The sequence below is a fragment of the Diuraphis noxia genome, unplaced genomic scaffold (assembly GCF_037042655.1).
Source record: "Diuraphis noxia isolate RWA-SAM2 unplaced genomic scaffold, SU_Dnox_SAM2 contig0002, whole genome shotgun sequence".
Classification (NCBI taxonomy): domain Eukaryota; kingdom Metazoa; phylum Arthropoda; class Insecta; order Hemiptera; family Aphididae; genus Diuraphis; species Diuraphis noxia.
Genome location: NW_028301712.1, coordinates 20,153,875 through 20,173,575, shown reverse-complemented (window position 1 = coordinate 20,173,575; position 19,701 = coordinate 20,153,875). Strand labels below are relative to the sequence as shown.

General features: G+C 25.8%; 1 protein-coding gene across 2 annotated transcripts in view; it reads right to left on the bottom strand.

Moving 5' to 3' along the window:
* Positions 1-16,964, bottom strand: part of LOC107162286 (facilitated trehalose transporter Tret1-like) — a 58,570-nt gene extending 41,606 nt beyond the window's left edge. Inside the window, exon 1 of one of the 2 annotated variants that reach the window (XM_015509118.2) lies at positions 16,886-16,964. The gene's annotated coding sequence lies outside the window, so the exon portion shown is untranslated. Of the gene's footprint in view, positions 1-8,972; positions 9,181-16,885 lie in introns of those variants that run through there. The other variant, XM_015509116.2, reaches the window with a different exon arrangement.
* Between the last annotated feature and the right edge of the window lie 2,737 nt (positions 16,965-19,701).

The following is a 19,701-nucleotide window of genomic DNA, read 5'->3' as shown; positions in this document are numbered from 1 at the left end:
AAGTGGGTACCGCTCTATTGAACATTATACTGAGTTGTGTGCGTCACTGTAATGGATGTGTTAAATTTGAATTCAATGATACATCTTTGTACCTTTACGAAAAACGATTCTAAGCAAAGACGATCTGTCAGCCTATATATTAATAAGAATATTTTATACTGAAAACATTTCGTTTGAAAATACCATTTTTGTGTTCACAATTGTAATCTTTCATTTAAATAACTGATTTTGTTCAAATTTTAACTAAAAATAACTATTTAAATATTTTCGGTTTAGGCACGAACTATACTTATATACGAGAAACCTTATTTTAAATATTTTATCTTTAGCTATAAAAATTAAACATTTTATAAATGTTTAATTATACAATATTTGTAAATTGATGAATTTCATAAAAATTTGAATTTTGAATGCTTATAAAAAAACCTGCTCGAGTATCTTTAATTTTTTGAACTGCTATTTTAACAACTTATTATGAGGAGCCTTATAGGTACCTATTACATTTTCAAATTTTAACCAATATTTATTACAATAAAATTTGAAAAAAATCCAAATTTCGAGTGTTATTAATAGCTTGAAAAAGTTAAAATATTTTGAAAATTTTGAAAATTACATATAGAAAATTTTACTATACACATTTGATTAAAAGTTTCTGGTTATTCGTTTTTGAATATTGAATTACAACTAAATAATAAAAAGTTTGATGGATATTCAATGTTGTAAACATTTGAACTTCGAATGTTTATACAAAATTAATGTGAGTTATGTGACCTTTCGGTACATTTTTTTGTTCATTAAAGTTAGGAAAACTATGAAGAATCATATTATATGGAATTCCCAAACCTTAAATATAAAAATGAATTCAGTTTTCACCACAAAAGGTATACATAATACATGGCATATAGAATATCGAAGCATTTGCCTTAAAAGGTAAAATTTAAGGATAACACTAACATTTTTTTTTTTTTTGACACAGTATTGTAAAATCAATACATCTATCGCTTCACTCAAAATATGATATTTATCGATTGCAAATATTTATGTTAGATGTATAGCTATTATGGTCTACTTCATTAATCGTAATGGCTATAATTATGGATTATGATTTTTAAATCATTATTATAGGTACCTAAACCTATATTTGAAAATTTACCATGGCTATTAAACATTCTTATAAGAATTTTTTATGCATTATGACTCAATGATTGTTGCATTTAAAGAGGGTTTATCAATAACATACCTACCTAATGAATCAATTAATATTATTAGTAGGTTGTAGGTATAGTGTCATAAAGGTATATTATTATATAATATTAAACAAACGTAAAGAACTTATAACTAACAACTTCAAATTTGTTTTATGGTAATAAATTAAAAATAAATATTTGAATAACGGCCAATTTTTTTTTATTTGGTCGATTATATTGAATTAAATATAAAAACTTCTTTTTGAAATATATATACATATATAACTATATTAAATTTGTATTTGCGTATTTACCGTAATTAGTTTATCTTGAATGCTATTACTATATTAGTATAATTTAATTTGTATCTTAATTATAATTACTACAATGTAATAAATAATATACTTGTAGAATAAATGTCGAACGTACGTCACATAAAAACTTTTCTAGTAGGTAAGCGTTATCGAATGCATTAATTTATTTACGGTAATTAAATATTTTAATAAGAATACATTGCCAGTTTAATTTCCCACGATCACACTAATTGATCAATTAGAACATCTTGTATTAAATGAGTTTATATTCATTGAAAAATTAAATTAATACCCTATTTTGGGCCTCAATGGTCAAACAGCTTAATTTATATTATCAAAAAGTATAATATACAATTTATATGTATAAAAATGATAAATACTAAAATACATTACTAAATTATCAATAATAGGTACCTGCATTTAAATAATAATCATAAATTGTTTATTACGATTTAACTTAATTAATTTAAATAGTATATAATATAATAATGTGTTAACTTGTTGTACGTTTTAATTTGACCTTAGTCTTTATACTATTTTCAATGTTATTAATATAATATTATAAAATAATATAAAGTAAACCATATAATTATTTTACCTTTGAAAGGAAAGAAAATGTATGTCACTATTATCAAATTTAGTTTTAATTTAAAAGTATAAAACTAAAATTGTTAAAAAAATATTATCGGAGGAATTAACTTTATATTGCAAGTCAAAAGTTGGTACAAGTGGTATTACTTATTTTTCACAGGTACAAAAATTATACTGGTGGAAATTATGTAGAAAAAAGGTAGGTATCGATGGAATTTACAATCGCCCATCTGTCTGTAAATTGATATGTAAATAATTAATAGCTGTTAAAATTTAATGATACTGGTATAATATAGTTATAACACTGAGCTATATTTCTTTTTTTTATTTAACAAATACGCCTCAACTACCGGGGCTATTGGCGTTTCAAAATACATATTATAGTTTACTTCATTTTTACAAAATAATAAATTGTAAATAGGTGAAAAATTGATACAATAAGTTTTAAGAGAAATATTTTGTGTGATATTCTAAGGTTTACTATTACTAACTGAGATATTATTTATGATAATATTTACTTATTTATTTATTTATCTATTTAACAAACCCTTCCTGGTGCAAAATTGCGGTTTTATCATTTTCGACTAGCTGCAGAAATTTATATGATTATTGAGCAATTTTTATTTTAATATTATTAACAAAAAATATTTCAATCCAATTATACACTTTAGTAGTCAATACTCAATTACAAAAGTAAAACGTAGTACCTATTACTAGCATTGATATATGAGGCAATACTGTTATCAAACTAATACAAACCAATGTCCAATTCATTCTTCTATATAACTAAATTTCCACGAGTTCAGCAAATGATGGTTTGTAGAGTGTGCCTACTTATTTTTTGTTATTGTATATTAACTATCTAAACATTAAGTTCTGGTTACAAATATAGGTATAAATAAGAAAAATATAGAATTTATAAAAATGATAAACTAAAAAATACTGATAAAATATGATTATATAAATTACAGTAGGTAATTAAAAATGTAGTTTAAATCGAAATTTAAATGAAAAAGATTGTTAAGCTCAAATTGAAATATATTTTCGTCGTTTTCACCATAATATTATAATGTTGAAGTGTGATGTACTAATATGTATTGCCTGCGTTGGAAAAAATTATGTTATTATAAGTTAAGTACGTCTTCCATAAATTATAATAATCAATTAAGTAATAAATTAAAATAGGTAAAGATAGGTATTAATTTTCGCATGAGTGTTCATTGTTAAACGATTATCAACCTTAAGATATCTAATTATAATATCATTGTTACTATTATTTTTATTATTATAATATATATGATAATGGTTATATTTAAATTATTCCATTTATAAATATTGAATACAAGTCAAAATTCTGTATAGAAAAAACTCAACAAAATTCTAATCTAGCGTATTGTATTATTGTTCTTAAATTTTAAATTAAAGTTCAGTTTATTTACCATTGACTTTAAATTGTTATATTATAAATATAATTATTACATAGAATTATTTACGTAAAAATAATAAATTTAAATTTATAAGAAATATATACCTTATTTATTTATTTTTGTGTAGTTAATGTTAGTATAATATAATATAACTATTTAATGTTTTAAAGTTTTTTATTAAAAGACATATAATAACGGAGTGCTGTCCATATAAGCTATGAATATTCGTCAAAGGCGTTAGATTTATTTTATTGAAATATATCCATTATCATATATCCACAAAAAAAAAAATAATAATAATAAAAACAGCAGAACTTAAGAATCTGGAATACATTGACTAGACATGTTAGGCACGATTTCAAGTATGTTTTAATGAAATTAAATATGTCTGGAGTAACTAAGGGTGTTTTAAGGGATTATTAGTGAGGGACCAGTTGAGACGCCCTAATTTGAATTAATATTAGTTACCATATCCTTTTAAAACTATATAGTCTCATCATTTCGTTGCAGAATGATATATGTATTAAGTATTAATAATACTCTAAAATATTGATAATCCAACATTATTCATTTATGTACAAAAAACAATGTGAACACAAATTTTGAGTTAATGGGATTCCTTCAATATTTTTTATGGATATAATTTACGCCTAAGACACCTATATAGAGTAATTAACCAAGTAGTAAGTACCAAGTACCATTTTATAACTTGATAGCTGATAGATGGTTTTATATCTATACAAAGATGTTACTTACATGAAACCTAAGGAGAATTTAAATTTAAATTAGCTAAAATAAGTCACAGAAAAATTAAAATAAATATAATCGTATCGGCATATTCGTTCTTGATTTAAAATAGATATATCCATAAAATATTGATTTTAAGCGTGTCCTACATTACACAAATGTACAAAATAATATTTAAATTATTGCTAAGTTAGAAATAAATATCACGGAATATTATTATATTTCTTATAAATTTAAAACTACTCACTTGATAAGAAATTGAGGTTTATAGAATAATATTAGCTTAATACAAAATTACAACGCTTATGAAAGTAATAAGTACATTATACATTTTTAAAGTATAAAATAGTGTTTTTCAATTTATTATGAAAATATTTTAATGATAAATTTATATAAAGAAAATGTTTTTATTTATTTCCATTTTATGTTTCTAATAACAATATAGGTATATAAATATATAATTAGTAAAAAAATTTGAAAAACAAATCAAATTAATCATAGTTTACTCATTATTCATTATACTAATTCACAGCTAAAAAGTAAACTACAAAAACTAATTATAATTTATAGTTGTATATACGTATTTGTAACACACGTCAACCACTAATATTACGATTTTATTTTTTTCGAAATATGAATTACGGAAATATTATAACTATATAGATAGTTTATTATTGTTATTATAATAATTTAATTTTTTTTACATCAACATTATTTTTTTTGTGATATTTAAAAATTTACTAAATATTCTAGTAAATTGTTTTGTATATTTGAATTAGGTTACTAAGTAGTCATTGTTGGAGATAAACTTAGCAGGTTGTACTTTTGAATTCACCAATAATAATATTTTTAAAATTATAAATATTTTAATAAAAATCTTGGCAGCTTATCAAATAGTAAATAAATATTAAAAATATTTTCATATGCTTTGCTAAATATTTCCTATAAATACTAAATAGGTAACCATTTACTACGGAAATAATGTAATTGAAATCAAAATCAAAATTAAAATTGTAACATTGAAAATATTCTTCTATTTAAAAAAACAATATTAATTTAATTTAAAATAATGTTTCATTTAAAAACTAATAATATACTTCAGTAATAAGAAAACACATTTTGAAATGTTTAAAGATATGTAATAATAATATTGTAAAATATAATTTAATATAAATACTTTATTACTGAATTACTTAATACGACAAAACTTAATCGAAAAAGTGAAAAATGGTTTTATTATGACTTCAAATAATGTAAAAAATATCATAAAAAGGCTTATGCTTTTGCTAAAGCATGTATTTGCTGTTAAAATAATCACTCTGTATAAACTATAGACGTTAAAATATCACTATATAATATATTAAAGTTAAATATTTTTTAAGTGATAATGATCATGAGGCAATATTGTGTTAATTTTTTTCAACACATAGTCTATATTCTAAAATCCTATCACCTATATGACTATATTATAATATGTTTATATTTATAATAATAATTGTTTATTATATAAGACTAGCAGGTCTAGGCAGGCTATGCATACGAATATATCAAGTGTTTAATTTTTTTTTATATTGAACATTACGCATATTAATAATAAAATATCTTCTTGGTTAAATATAAAAATGTGCCTTTGATTAAATAAAATTTGGTAAATTTGATTTTTGGTCTTCTATAGGCAACAAAAATGTGATTGAATATTAATAAGTATTATTTATATATATATAAATATAAGTGCTTATACAACAGTCTCATTTGTTATACAATAATTATAATTATAGGGGTGTATTTATAAATAAAAATTGATTTTTATAAAGATTTTCTTCTAATTTGCTCTTCTTATTTTATTCAAAAACATAATAAACTATATCTAATATTGTACTAAATATAGTTTAAACTATAAATTCAAAATTGATGAAAATTAGTACATCATACTTAAGTGAAGCTTTTGTTTTATAACTTGACATCAAACCAATTCGATGATAAAAATAAATGTACATTTTTTATATTTTATGGTTACGTCAATATTACACTAGGTATTATATTATTGCGTGATAATGAATTTTTTAGGAGTATTTTAACAGCTTTATAGCCTATATATTTAATAATGAACTTGCTAGTGCAAAACATAACACTATAGATACTATAATTCTATATCCGGCATAAATATAAAAAAAACTATACACACTTTTTTTTTTTAAATTAAAATTAGTCGTGTTTATAAAATATGGTGTGATGGGTTGGTAAAAAAAAATTATGTATAAGTATTAGATACTTATATTAATGTGTAATTATTCATCCATCCTTGTTGGAAATAATTCACTAAAATCACTTGCATATTAAATATACATTTATGTGAATATTATCTATTTTATAAAGGTTTTACAGCGCAGCTACCTATATGACATTTATTTCATATTTTTTTAAACAAAAAACCATAATTTAAGTACCTGTGTGGGAAGTTAGATATTTTCCAATTTAAAAAAAAGACAATTGTGAATATATAACATGTAAATGCACTTTGGAAACGTTTCAACAAAAATCTTATTAATCATCATTTATATATACGCCCATTGCTCATAAACCCATTTAGGTAGGTAGGTATTATAATGTGTGTACGATGTTATTTTAGTTTTTACCTAGTTATCTGAATTTTATCATCAAATTTTCTATATTTGTTTCGATGAGAATTTTTTTTTAATCATTTTATACAAAGTTTATTTTCTGTTATATGAACGATAGGTATTTATGTATACGATATATCGACATTTATATAATAATGTGGATGACCTTATGTATTCAGGTATATAATATTGTGTCGTAGGTTGATATGTAATAGATTTTCAAGAACCTTCGCACTACATAATATGTTGAAGCTACAATAATACATTGTATAACTTTAAAGCTTTAAATTCTGCGTTTTCAGGATAAGCACTAAAAAACAGTAAAATCAAAGACAATATAATATCTGGAATAGGTTTTTTCTTGGCCACATTATAAAAACGTTCAAATTAGTTGATTATGGAAATAATAACAATATTTATCGAAAGGTCATACCTATACCTACGAGCCAATATGGTTTAATATTCCTCACATAATATTATTATATATTACATATTACAACAAATGTATATAATTTCTTCCGCCAATGACCATCACTACACACACACACAAACACGCACAATACAAACATGTGCGTTCATGTAAATATTTCGTATCATCCGTGTAAATATATATATAATTATATACATTACAAATGCAACAATTTTTTAGAAAATATACATATAACATTGGTATACCAAATCAAATTAATTGAATTTATTTTAAGATTATAGTAACGACTTTTGAAAATTAAACTATTTGATTGGTAGTCTCAGTTGTATGCCATAAAAATTCTGCCTTACACTACCTACCTAATAATATAAAATTGATTATTAAAATTATAATCCGTTTTTTATCCACACTGTTATAAAATCATCTGTTTATACATTGTACATACCATAACGTTTATTTTTATTTTCACTTTAATATTAATCAATTTATTAATTCATAAAAATTACTATGAAACATCGTCGTAATATGTAATTGATCTTGTTTTATTGGGCTCATTCAGAACTAAGGTAACACGACTTCAACAATATTTGAAATCTTTAATTTTACCTAAACGATTATAATATACCTAAAAATATGACTTTTTTACATCATAAAAGAATAAATTTTACGTTTTAATCAGAAATAATAAACATTATATTAAATTTCATTGCTTAAAAATTAACAGTATTTACTATTTAAGTAGAACCTAAACTTTAAAGCTATTCTACGAATTCCAAAAAAACGCGCAATGCAAAAAATATATAGGTAATAGTTAATAGGTACTTGAAAAATTAAACATGATAAAAACCGATAGTTACGCGAGAACGAATGTTCTCAGAATATCATTTCTATATTATGTTTTTAATAATTCATAACGACAGACGACGCTAAACAATATTGTAATATGAATATTATATAATTCTGTTTATAAAAATTATTGTTTCACACGTAAGTTTTCTCCTATTTATGGTACATTATTATAATATAATATAATATAATAAATATTTATATTATATTAGTAAAATTGATTTTAATAACTGCTAAATATAAAATCCAAGAGGAACCAATATCACGAGGATGTTTTGTTATACGTTTCAAGATATATACATGTTTTAATTTATAGAGGTAGTGTGTATATTTGGTTCGTTCGATCAATAAAAATAAATTTTAAAAAATAAATAAAAATATGACCCCTATTGGACATTGGTACACAAAATTATTTTTATAACCGAATAATAAGTGCAAGATTTATTAAGATTAGGTAGGTACCAACAATAATTGTTTTTTTCGACATGAGATCTACCAAAAATATGATAATCTATTCGATGAATGTCTATAATTTAATAAATTGTTTCCAATTAATAAACTTTGATAACGGATTATAACGGTTAAAATTAAATCAGTAGATCGTGTAATTACACAAATAATAATATCGCGTTATTATTTAATTAAAATTTTTTTGTAGATCACGTATTGTGGAGCACAACCAGGCTTTACGATAATATACGCTGTTGTTGTAAATAATCCAAGCTCTTATAATAACCATGTGATTGTACACGAATCCGTACAAACTGTAGTACTGTATAATAATAATATGATAATATATATAGGCTTACCGTATACGACGTGTCGCAGGGATTGATAATGATACGAAGCTGACAGAACGATAGGGGACGGTGGTGGAGTCACTGCTGTTGTCTCGGCAGCGGGTCGATTATATTTTAAACGAATGATGCGTTTGACCGACAAGTTCAAAAGTGCCGGGAGACTTGCAAGCGAATTCGTCGGATTAACCGGTTTCGTCGAAAGCCCGGTATAAACTGCCACCGGTTTGTCCGTCCATCAGCCTCGACAATGACAATCGCGTTGTATCGCGCAGTGAGTAATACACACTTACACGCACACACACACACACGCACACACACTCATACGCATATAATACGCACACGTACACCACGCCTTCACCTCACCTCAAAGCGCCGCTTCAACAGGTGATGGATACTATCGCGGGACACCTCTTGAAACAATTATTATTATTATTATTATTATTAGCGAATGATATTCTATTTTGGAGTAGGTGACCAGTGTTAAAGTCGTGTGCGGTTGTTTAGGTTGTTAGGCTCACAACGGGGAAACGCGGATAAAACAACGTTAATCGAGATGAAATCAAAATCTAATAGGGTTTTACGAAACCAAAAACTCGAACCACGCAATGACGTAATTTCGGAGTTTATTATTGTCATAAAGCAGCTCTACTTTAAAAGAAATAATGATCGATCCGACGACTAGCGCATATACGATCAGTATGACTACTGACTAGATTCACAGAGCCCGTTCTTTAAGTTGTAACCGTTTATGATTATAATTAGTGTGGTTTTTAGGAGACAATTTTTGGTGGGTTGGTAATTATTAATTTTGGAAAAATATTTTTATATTTAACTAATATTGTTAAATAATTAACATTTTTATCTAGTTTACTGGTTTATTCAAAAATTCAACTAATTTAATGTGTAACAAAACATGCTTATCGTTTTATCGTTGTATTGGAACTGGAAAGATCATATGATATTATATGCGTAGGTAGGGTATTTATATTATTGAAAGTTATAGATTAAGTAAAAAAATATAGATTATAGGTAGGCATGTTTTTATTGTATGTATGTATGTATGAGTGGTGGGATAGTTTAAATATTTACCCTTATGGATAAAATTTTCGAAAAGATACTGATGATAATACACGTCATAATAGTGTTATAATATTATAAGACAAATTACATTAATAAAGAAAATTGATCAATAAAAATCAAAAAATATAAGTACACTACATAATTTTATCTGACGTTTATGAATTAAAAGTATGTGGGGTTTTTCTTCTAGTTGTTCCTAATTCTTATTATATTTAAGTGTTCGATTTAAATGCTTAGTGTAAATTAATAATCATAGATATCTTATCATAGATATCTTACGCATATGAGAATACAAACAAATATTTATAATACTGTAATTAGTTTTAATGAATCAAATACAAATCGTGTATGTATCAAAAAGAATAAATTTTCTAGGAAATTTAAAAAATACTCTCTGCGTGAAAAGAATTCCAAAACTGTTACTGTAAGATTCAAGTTTTTATTATTTACAAAGATTACCACCATATTGTGTCAAATTTTAATCACTTTCAAAACAAACTTTAATATTTTGATAATAATTGCGAATATTAGTGATAGTGAAAACAATAATGGTAACATGGCGTACAGAGCTTATACATAAAATAGGTAAATTTTAACTATAACTGTTAATCGTTTTCGTAATATAATACTTAGATGAATTATTATTATAATAAAATACAAAGAATCTAGTACCACTGCAAAAAACGACTTACTTGCAGTTTGATGTGGCCCTTCTTCAATAATCGTTCTTGTGAAATTTTAATCCCAGACACGCTACAGCACAGTAATTTTATTTCTTTTTCTTGTAATTTCTTCCCATCACATAAGATAATGATGGTGGTGATGGTGGCGGTGGTGGCGGCGGCGGTGGTGATAATGATCACAATTTTTCCGTTTTGACAAGTATATAATATATTTATCGAGACTCACAGACGGTATAGTGTGTCCAAAATATCGATTTGATAAAAATAAATTTAACACTAAATGTTTCAGTTGCGACTGATTTTATATATAGCTTATCGTATGAAAAATTGAAGAATTTCTACCTCGATCGTGCTGTGAGTTGTGAGTATACGGTGTACCAATGTATTATTGACATTTAGTAGCGGCATTGGCCGCAGCTGTGTGCCAGGACGCGAGCAAAAATTCTATAAAGTCGATTGCAACCGTGATAAATGGTAGGTTAAGTCGTGATTGGATGATAATAAGGATAATAGTGTAGACGGAAACACTGAAGGTGATTTGAAATATGTCAATGAAATTAAATTATTATGATTTTCGTAACTCGTGTGAGTATAGACTGTAACTCGTATATAGTGCGCGGGAAAGCACGAGAGGTGTCACATACGACTTGCGGACTTTACCGGAACTCGCGCGGAACAGAACTCGGGTATGAGTATAATATTATACACGCCAACGATATGTCACGCAAATGGTACACGTTTGCTGTATACACTGTACCTTTAGCTCGATCTCACATTTATTTTCGGAATACCGTGGCTAAACTTAGCCGAGGATTTTTGGCCCGTGACGTGTTTCAAAACGCAATAATTATTCCCGCTCGCGGCAGTCTACGACGTAGTTTGTATTTTTTTATTTAACCCGACCGTTCGTCGTGATATTGTTATTATTGTACAGAGTGATATTTTCAAATGCAAATACTGATTTCGTAGAAAAATATTGACATATTTTACAAATAATTATTAAGTCATTATATATGAAGCGACATCAAATTATGCTACGAAACTTTATAAAAAGAATATTTCCATAAACGTTATTATTTTTTGAGAAAATAGGTGTTTACTTTAAAAAAATCATCTGTTTATTTATTACTTAATCCTTCTAATCTATGTATATAAAACGAACGTGTTCAGAGTTTCAGTTTCAGACTGACAGACTGATAGACGTGCAGGGTGCAGACTTAACTATACATGATAACGAGAAATTTAACATTTTTACGGTATATCTTTCTAGTTCTTTCCGCCATAAATTAATTGGTGCAATAAAACGTGATTTTCCAAATTCCCACTTTAGAGTGGTGATCACAAAAGGACTTAAAGATTCAAAATGAAAGACGAATTTTTTTTATATATAAATAGTTGCTACTGGTTGCATGAAATTAAATCGTTATCATGACTGGATAATAGTTTTGACCTGTATTTGACAATTAAATTTTAATCGCTATATTTTTTACCCGAGCGGATTAAAAACACAACCAAATATTTGCTTATTTTTACTAACACATTTGTTTCTCGTAAAAAAAAAATTACTTATTAGTATTATTACTTACTATACAATTAGTACTATACTATATAGGGTTGGGATGCGTCCCGATTTGGCGGGACATTCCCGATTTTTAATATATACTTGTCCCGCGTCTTGTTTCAATGTTTAGCGGGACGCGTATGTTACGATTTTTATGAGTTTTTTAAATTTTTGTCCCGTCAAGCCAGCGGGTCAAGAAAGTCCCGATTTTTTTACAACTACTTGAAACAAAATATTTGTAACATCTAACATCATTAAAACATTATTGATTTGTTTTTAGATTTTATAACTACTTTTGTATCAGTTGTATTAATTTAAGAATATCCATAATTTTTCATAATTATTTTACTTTATTATAGAGACTAAGATACCTAATCAATTTACAATTTTTTTTTTGTCCCGATTCCCGCTTTTTAATAAAGCGGGACGTTAATATCCCGATTTTTTACAATATTACATTTAAAAAAATTGTGTGTCCCGCGAGTTAAAAAAAAAATCCCAACCCTAATACTATACTATTTCAGCTGAGTTAAGTTTAAACTTTTTTCGATTCATTTTTATTTTTGAACACTATTTCACCAAATATTAATTCAAAATCGAACCAAGTTTGAAATATAAAAGTTAATATTATAATATAAGAATTAAGAGTTCTTAATTTTTACGGGCAACAAATTGCACAGGGTTACCTATTGAAGAGTACCTACTACTTATTTAAGTAAGATTTATTAAAATAACAATTATAGAACGTGTGGTTTCTGAGTTATTAAATATTAAACGTACCTATTGGTAAAATCAAATATATGTAATATATTTAATGTCCTAATCATTTGCCGTATGAAACATTCATTGTAGTTTTATGTGAGCAATGAATGTAATTTATAATTCGTATAAAAATCATGAACTAAAATAGTATGGACTGGAAAATTCAGATTAAAACGTTGTTTATTTGTAGATGCCTAGTTAAATTAATAAATCTAAATAGTTATGAAATTAAATTAAATTTGATATGAGTATACGACTACATTTAGGTACAAAAATAAAAGAAGGTATATTCAAATTATGACTCGTGTGAAATTATATATTTTTTTTTGCCCCTTGACATCAAAAAGGTTACCAACCCCCCTTAGATGTTTTAATGTACTACTAATATTTACTTTATATAATATTGCTGAATAATCATAACTTCTTCCTGCCAAACCCATTTATTATGGACCTATTATATTTACCACACTAAGTTAAATAATTCAAAAACTACTTTTTCTAATACCGATTAACGATTTATATACTTAAATAAACATATTCTTATGTGCATCTTACCTTTACCACTTTACCAGCCACTCGGTGCATAATCTTCGGGAAATAAGAGACGCATTTTGTAGAGTTGGAGAAGATATGGAGACATTTAAGACTTTTTTCATCGAAATTTCGTGATAGGTACTACACCACATCATTACAAAATAATATAGAAAATCGAGGCTGGTGACGTGAAGACTATCGGTTAGGTATAAAAATCAATTTACATAGGCTACGGCCAGAAGTGGTGAAGTACACATGCACTCGTAATTCACAACGAAATGAAAATTTGGTATAATCTTACTTTATCTGGTACTATTTCTTTCTATTTTTTTTTTATCCTAGTTTATGTTAGGTGTTATAAAAACGACGGTGAAGTTAAACATTGACGGTCAGGCTTGGTTTTGAAGTTATGAAATATTTTGGAAGTTTATCATTTATAACGCGTATATAGTCGGTGTGTGAAACGTGCAGATTTGTGATAATACAGTACCACAGCACACTACCGTGCTAGTTTTATATTAAAATGTACATATCGCGTTTGGTTTGGATCGAACGTACGTTGATAAATGATAATTCATATTCTGACGAACATCAAAGGATGTTTGGATTTGGTTGTTGGTGTCCGTTATGCGACCACAAAAAATCGATAACTCAGTGTATAAAATAAATAGTTTTTATTATTATAGTTAATATAACAGCTTATTATTTTTTAACCAAATTCTATATGTGTGTGTGTGTGTGTGTGGTATTTTGTGTAAAATTATCCACATTTAATGTATGAACTATGTATAAATTAATTTCAAAATTTACAATATGATTCAAGATGATTATATACAATTATAAATCCTCAAAATAGTGGGGGATCGATAAACAGTACCAAAAAGTCTCTTTTTAATATTATAATTTTGAGTGAAAGTGAAAAAAAAAGTTTAATTTTACGTTGCTGCTTTCCAATCTATGCATGTATTGAATAATTTATGTATTTCCATTATGTAAGTATGAAAAAAATATGAAGTATTGCCTTTTAAAGTATGAATTTACTTTAGTCATTACTTAACATTTGTATAGCTATCACAGTTTTACCAGGTCTTGCCACCAGTTTATCACGTTTTGTTATCAAATTAAATTGGTACTCACTTCAACTTACCACACAGAGCTCGAATTATAATATTCTAACATCTTAATATTCAGAATATACACTCGCCATTTAACAAAAAAAAAAAAACTATAATATTCTTCATACTATCATTACTAAATAAAGTTATAGCTATACATATATTATATTTATCATTTAAATTTGATTTTGTATATTATGATTTATTTATACATTTTCCAAGTAACATTTTTATCTTGTAAAAATATATTATATTTTAATTGACAAAGCAATCAATGTTTTTGATAAATCATTTTTAAAAAGAGTGGATGTAAGCTAAAAAATATCACGATGTATAACATTGAAACAAATTCTTGCGATGTTTTTTTTTTGTGTAATTACTAATTGAGTCGTTTGATTACAAATTACTAGATATAATGGATTCATAAAAATCGTTGCTTAAAACAACACTTCATGTATAGAAAGATCGATTTAAAATATCCTAAACAATATAATATTACATAAGTATTTATTTAAATGAATACAATTAGATTACCATAATGATAATAAGGAAAGTTAAATTTTGAAAAATAATCAAATAAATAGGAATAAGACGAAATGTTAAAAAAAAATTACCCTAATATTTTACCCACCACCGCTGACCGACATTGACGATCGTGTGGACAATTCATAACAACTGTTATCCAATTCTATAACATAATAAAGCTAACCTATACGTCATGTTGTATATCAATATCCCATATATATTATATATATATGTACCTATATATTATGTATATGGTTTGCAATATATTATATGTACCTACGCAATACACGCTCAAGCCTTTAATGACAAGTTTTTATGACATATTCGTAAATATTTTTAACGTTTGATTGTTATGGGTAAAATACATAGTGTACCTTTAATATTAATGCTTTATACTTAAATATATGTGTAAAACATTACATTTTCGTCGTAAAGATTTCGCGAGAGATACTTGTAGCTAGATTGCCAGCAAAACATTAACGACTCGAAGATTCTACATTTCTACCGCACTATCGTAGTAAATAATATAATAAATAGGCACTATACGAGTTACGGTTCAATATGGGGACGTAATAGCGTCGAGTCGTCTATACCCTGAGATGGGACTTTTGGTACTTTTTAGAAATTTGGTGTACGGTTTACGGTACGTGGACTGCATATTATGTCACAATAAATTGCACAAGTGTTTTCTGGTCAGGTATATTAAGGAATAATTAAACGTACCTAATTTCAGGATATAGGTTATAGATTCCTAAGTCAGATTTTTAATAAATTTTATATTGAATGAAAAAAATGTATGAAGAACATGCTTGGTGAATCACCCTGTATATTATAAAGTACTATATATAATATTATGTTATCCTATATAGACTGTTGTATTAAATGTGTTTCTTTTATGGGTGACTGTATATTTGTTTCATTTGTCGTGCATAATATTGTATATATTATGTAATAATCATCGAGTTGGTTTGATTAACACTTAAAACGTTAGTTTTCCGGTAAGACCTACCTACCTTTATTATTTTTTGTCGCATCACGAACGACTAAAATTTATTTTGACAATCGTATGTTTCCGCGTTTGGATATGATAAACAATAATTACGAAGCTCTATGCACAAGAGACCTGTATAGTCTATTATTATGACAATTTTCACGATTTTTTTTGTATAATTTATATGCATTATACATATATTTAACTTCGAACGTCTTTTATTTAAAATTCGTAGTGCGCAGACTATACTATTATAGTATATTGCTAATGGCCATAGCTGCCGAGGCTTAATTCTAATAATAATAAAAAAAAAAAATATTATAGTATACTACCTTAGAAAACACATTTTTTATGTTATTTTTTTTTTTATTAGTCGATTAATGGTTATTACTATTAACACTTATTTATACAATATATTGCAATATTACTATATATAATATTATATTATATAAACTGGCAGTATAAGCTTGTCTTTATTGTTAAATATTATTATAATCCGAGACTTATGAATACATTTTAATAAATATCAGTGTGGGGAACGACTTTAAATACACTATATTATGATTGGTAAGAACGTCAAGTTTCACGGAACGCGTGTTGTAATAATATATAATATTATATTGCTCATTGGAAAGGGATGAGATAATATATTTAAAATTATGGTAACTTACATATTTATTGTATCTGCATCGAAAACGGCAGAGGCGTCGTAAATGATCTTCAGTCCGTGGGAGCAGACTGTTTTATTAACTGAAAATAAAAAAAACATTAATACAACAAGATAACACACTTATAGTTGGTATATCTAAAGTGTGTGTGTGTGTGTGTGTGTGTGTGTGTACGATATTTATTGTGTTTTATCGCAAGTATAATATTGTAAAATGTCAAATATTTTTATACTAATAAATAAACACTAAGGTATATAATGTAAGTTTATGCTATACATCGATTGTTAACATATAATGAATAATATATCATTACGGATGACCACGCATTTATACCAAAGTAGTAACTGGTATGACTATTACATTGTGAAATTAAAGAACAATATTTTGAATTAATGAGTACAATAATGTGATTTTCAATTCGCTATTTGTTGAATTGTGCAAGGGTGATAAACCTGTTTAATTATTTTTGAGAAAATTGTCATCGTGGGCTCTATCATTCGATGGCTCTGAAGTCACTATCAGGATCGAAAAACAATTCAATAACTTAACAAATCACTATCACACTATTGTAAGATATAATTCTAGGTACCTAGTTTGTTTAACCTTATTTAACCACACTTGACCAGTTGAACAGTTGCTTAACTACCAGGTTCAACGTATTATATCGTGAGTGTGGTTATAGCACTAGCACAATGAATTCGGTACTTAGTTAAGCTAAATATGCTAATAGATAAATATTATACGATCAGTCATTTATCAATATAATTATCAGTACAAACTTTTTGCGTATTAGTTTGCGCAATCGTTTTTCGTATAATATACTTGTAAACGATAAGCTTTTTTTATACTTCTTCAAACTATATTATGTTAAGTATAATTATTAACGTATATGATTAAGTCTTATAATAATTATTGGAAAAGAAGTATACTTTTTTAAATTTATTTATTTATTTCAATGTACGGACATGAGTCCTATTTCATAAAATTGCATAATTTGTGCAGAAAATACAAACAATATTACTCAATATTAATATTTATCATTTTACGGAAATAAGTATTGTTGTAAAAAGTATTTAAACGATCTTAATCTTAATCATGTCATGTTATGGTATGATTTAAAAATAAAATTTGTAATTGTATTTTTATTTCATTTTGTATATTGTTTATTGAAGTTTAGTATGTATTGTGTTAAAATATGTTGTATTTTTAACTCACCGCATCCACCACAAGTTATGCTTTTGAAGTGGCATTATAAGCTGATTCTACTTTTTAGATTTAGATTTGTATCTATCTTAATGTAGGTAAACATATTTTATGAGTTATGACAATATTATTATTATTACCTAGTGAGCAGAAAGACAAAAATATTACAATAAAATATAACTATTTAATTTAGTAAAATTAGTATAATGAGATAAATTAAAAATATTACTAAAATTATCTACCATCATTAGACAAATTATTGCTTATGATAATTAGTACAAATAAATGTAATTTAAATTTAATGTAGATAATACAAAAAAATGGTTTTGAACACTGAGACAATCGTATCATCCGTAATCACATTGTTTTATTTAGACATCCATAAAATATTATTTATATATATATATATATACTCGTATATATCTAACTGCACTGATTGTTTGGAAAAATTTTTTTATTAAATTCGATTACATTTTATAAAATATTACGTACTCCGTAAGTACTCATAATTTATGCTTCCTTATATGTGCATAGTATGTATAATTATTAGTCATTAGCACAAGTATAGATTGTATAATATACTACACTGTGATTATTTCATAACAGCAATAAAGACACATATTATTTCGAAAAGCATTGACCGCCAGCTTTTGATTTTCAGATGGCCACCTACCCAAACACCTAACATAAATGTTTTTAATTTCATATTTTCCTATACGTAATTTAAAACAAGACTTTTTATAAAACTGTTGACACATGAATAATACAAATATTAAACACTAAACGAATAGTTCTTTCTTTAATCATTTCAAGTTTATAGATAGTGCACCACACATTTCGCGAGGTACCCCTTGACCACTTCAACCTTCTTATCTAAACTTGAAATTCGCATTTATTAAAAGCTATATTAAATTTATAGATCATAATTTTTTTTTTAATTATTAAAAATAAAACACATATATACAGGATGATCGGTGATCCATTAAGTGGGTACACTAATTATCTTGAAAAGAGTATTCAATTTTTTTTCTAAGCTTTTAGGTTTATGTGTTTCTAAAACCGTATAATATTTGAATTTTTTTCACCAATTATTTGGTGAAACCATTATCAACTATTGATTTTCAAATGGTAACATATAATTAAAATATCATGAATTATTAAATCATATTTTTCATGAATTTACATGTTAACATTTTTATTTTTCGTTGATTGGTTTGTAAGATACAGCTCCTCGAAGTATTGGTGATTTTTACTATCTTTCCAATAATTGTAAAGGTCAGAAGCTAGTGATAAATTCGATATCGCTGAATCTGAGGGAACAAAATAAACAACAATTAATTAAAAATTACTATTGTACTTTGAACCTTAACAATGTATTAACTTATCGACTAATTGGACTAATTGGATTTATTTTGTTTTTTTCAGATTCAGCGATATCTAATTTATCACAAGCTCCTGGTCTTAAAAAATATTGGAAAAATAGTAAAAACCACCAATACTTCGAGGAGCTGTATTTTAAAAACCAATCAATGAAAAGTAAATATGTTAACATGTAATTTCATGAAAAAAATGATTTTATTAATTCGTGATATTTTAATTATATGAAAGCATTCGAA